This window comes from Pollicipes pollicipes, unplaced genomic scaffold (genome assembly GCF_011947565.3).
Source record: "Pollicipes pollicipes isolate AB1234 unplaced genomic scaffold, Ppol_2.1 Scaffold_1600;HRSCAF=1878_pilon_pilon_pilon, whole genome shotgun sequence".
Lineage (NCBI taxonomy): Eukaryota > Metazoa > Arthropoda > Thecostraca > Pollicipedomorpha > Pollicipedidae > Pollicipes > Pollicipes pollicipes.
The window spans coordinates 17,107,759-17,111,053 of record NW_023595962.1 but is presented as its reverse complement, the minus strand read 5'-3'; the positions used below and the strand labels follow the sequence as shown (position 1 = coordinate 17,111,053).

General features: G+C 48.1%; 1 long non-coding RNA gene across 1 annotated transcript; it reads right to left on the bottom strand.

Moving 5' to 3' along the window:
• Positions 1-1,346: 1,346 nt before the first annotated feature.
• On the bottom strand, positions 1,347-2,671 carry LOC119098663 (uncharacterized). The gene is made up of 2 exons (XR_005094282.1): positions 2,591-2,671; positions 1,347-1,751 (listed from the first exon to the last, which is right to left on the bottom strand). It is a non-coding gene; the product is annotated as an uncharacterized LOC119098663 (long non-coding RNA).
• Between the last annotated feature and the right edge of the window lie 624 nt (positions 2,672-3,295).

The window sequence follows — 3,295 nt, the reverse complement described above, 5'->3', positions numbered from 1 at the left end:
GTTGAATACCTAGCTAGTAATACAGTTAAGATAATCTAGCTTCGTTGCCAGTAATTGCATTGACATTTACTGCTGTGGTGATGCTAGGCTAGTTACGTACTCCCTAGGGGTTTGATAGAGCTTTTCTTTGCTTCGTTCCTAACATGTCTCTGTTGTGATGTTTATGAGAGCTCGTAATGTACAGAATATTAGAATTGTTTGCGTTATCCACGACTATCAGTGCGGGACAAACATGTTTCCTTACAATTTAAATGTTTTGTGAAATATGGTGAAAAGTATGCGTGCAAATCTCAATGTGGTGATGGCAGCACCCCATATGCTTTGCTGTAATTTGGCAAATGCTTTCATCATTTTCTGCTGAAAGATAGCAATCTTGTCTTTATTGTTTCAAACCTCAAGCACCACTTGTGTTACAAATTGTACATTCATAACATGACATCCGAAGCAGGGGAAAATGCAGAATTTCAGGACAGAATATGCTATTAGTACCAAGGTGAACATCAGAAAATCAATGCTATTGATGCCGAGCTCCTGCCTGTCTTGCTCATAACGTGGGCAACTTTTAAGGAGTCGTGCATTTCCTATAAAAAGAAGATGACCTGTCATTTTTCCCGTCGCTGTCATGTTATGTGATTTTATTTGTCGTCAGTGAAATGAAAAGACTTAGCTTCAAAGCAATGGCACCCTATAGAAGCATGATTTTTCGTGTGGTTTGAGTTTGTTTCGGATGCATTATTGGTCGTTATTGGTCGTTTCCATCCCGGTGACTGGTACCATTCTTCCCCCGAAGACCTGTGTTCGCCCCCACACAGTGCAAACACACAGTGATACCATGGATTGGAAAGATGATACCACGGAATTAGCATTTTTAGAAGCCTCAAATAAACTGTCCCTTAGAGCTAATATCAATAGCTTTGTAGGACATCAGTAGACGTGTCCGGTTGAAAAAAACAACGAGAAAAAACACAAACATTCCCTCTAAGGTGCGACCGTTCGTATCGTGCGGCGCGATATTTTTGAATGTGGGAGCCAGCCTGCGCCTCTCATCTCATCTGTGCCTGCGGTCGGGCCTCTCATCTCGCTCTCTGCTGCGGCTGGCTGCACTGGCCGCCACACCCGGTCTGCACGCTTCTTACCCCTGAGACGGCCCCACTGCCGTTTGTACACAGAGCAAGCGCAAGCCATACACGGCTTTGCTGGCGGAACGGTGGGTATGTGTCGTTCATGCGGAGCTTCGTTCCGCTTCATCTGCTTCAACACCACGGCGTCTATCGCGAGGCACACGAACGTTGGCATTCGTGGCACTAAGATGAAATAATTGCTCCGTTGTTCCTTAACACGGCCCGTAAATGTGCAGATTTATTTTTGCAGCAGAGATGCAGTTCCAGGTGACGATCAGAGTTAGACAGACAGTCGCCAGTTGCGACAGCGGTCACTGTGCAGGACAGGGTCTGGTCACACCGCGGAGAGACAAACGGGATAGCTCTCCCGCTGACGGCTCTCCCAAGTCATACGTTGTGTTGTCAGCAGTGATGGTGGCCCTAATTGTGACCTTAGCCGCCGAGGCCGCCGCCATAGCCTTAGTACCGTCTCTGATAATAGCCGTAGTCCCTTCCGCGATATTGGCCGTAGTTGCTTCCGCCATAAGTGCCGTAGCGTCCTGGGCTGGGGTATGGGTAACCACCGCCTCTGCTGCCGTAGTGGGATCCGCCTGCCGAGACCGCACCAAACACGGCCACCAGCAGCAGAATCTGAAACAGGAACAGCACACCGCCGTATAAGCTGCACAATCATATTGGCTTGTCCGTTGAAATCATAGTTCGACGAAATTATTGAAAAAAATGCATACAAGTCAACTCATCGAAAGTAGTGCTGCAAGATAAGTGCAGCCCTCATCTGAAGTGTAGGAAAGCATGCTTGAAGTCTGATCACATAACAGTATTTGCAACGTCGCAGCAGAAAAACGAGGACATTGCAAAGAGAGTTAAAAGGAAGACAACAAGGGATCGGGTGACGTAAAGTCCTAAGAATGGCGGAAGGGACGAACGGATGAATGGATTGATGGACGTAGGAGGGGAGGAACTGAGGGCTTGATTCAGGGAGTGAGTTAAAGACGGGGGAATGGAGGGAGAAAGTGGCTGAAGGGCTGGAATAATTGAGAGGGTGTTGGGAGGCTACACGTCGCGGAGGGACATGACAAGGTAGAAAGATGGAGATCACAAAAAGAGGGTAAGGGGGAAAGAGAGGAAGAGGGAGAAAGATACGGGGATAGAGAGACAGGGAGGGTGAGAGACGGAGAGAAACAAAGAGAAGGGGAGAGAGGGGGAGATATCTTTTAAAATATTCGTCGATTTCCACACATCATCTCGCACAAGTAAACATAGGTCGTGGTCCCTTACATCTGCTTCACATAATTAATGACTCCCGCTATATGGCACTGTTAGCTCAAAACGTCGTCGACCATGGCCTGTTAAAATATTCCAACGACACGTGAAAAATTTCCGAGTGCATGAACCAGGAAATGTCTTCTCACGGGCACATTTGTCACTCAAGATTCACTCCAACATTTCATTCTAACATTTTCACTTACCAGTAGCTGGAAGTTCATCTCTGTGCCTTGCGAACAAGTGATCAGCAGTGCGAACAGCAGCCAAAAGCATACACACTGTCCCGCAGGTCGTCTTATATAGGGCTATGGCAGCTTTCAGTGGGGCACCGATAAACACGTTAATCCGGGTGGCAGGAGGGCGTTTGACCGCGAGCTTAATTTCAGCCGCAATGCTGGAAAACCCATGAATCACACCTGAAAGAGGCCGAGTTGTAGTGATGTTTTCTGTAGGGGAGAGGCGGGAGAATTGGGATGAAGGAGAATGGGGACACGCAAATATGTTAGAGATGGGCAGCAGGAATTCTTCGGAAACCTGTCTGAGGTCCTGAAACAGACGCGAACCTCAGGTGCGAGGAGTTTAAATTGAGATGAAACTGTATTCACGACTGTACAGAAGCCTGGAAAAGTCATTGCTGGGAAGAGAGACAAACAGATCGGAAAGGTGACCTCTGCGGAGAGGGGCGAACTTCTCACGATGTGTGTCGCTGTGACTGCCACTGGGGCATACCTTTCCCCTGCCTACGTCTTCCAAAAGACTCTTCGGGAGAATCTGATGGAAGGCACCCGGGAATGATTGCTGCAGCTGTGTCACAGCAGCGGGTGGATAACGCCTGAAAGCTTTGAGAAGGTGATGCAGCAGATTGTGAAGCACATGGGGGCAAGCAAGGACAGTCCAGTCGTCTTGGT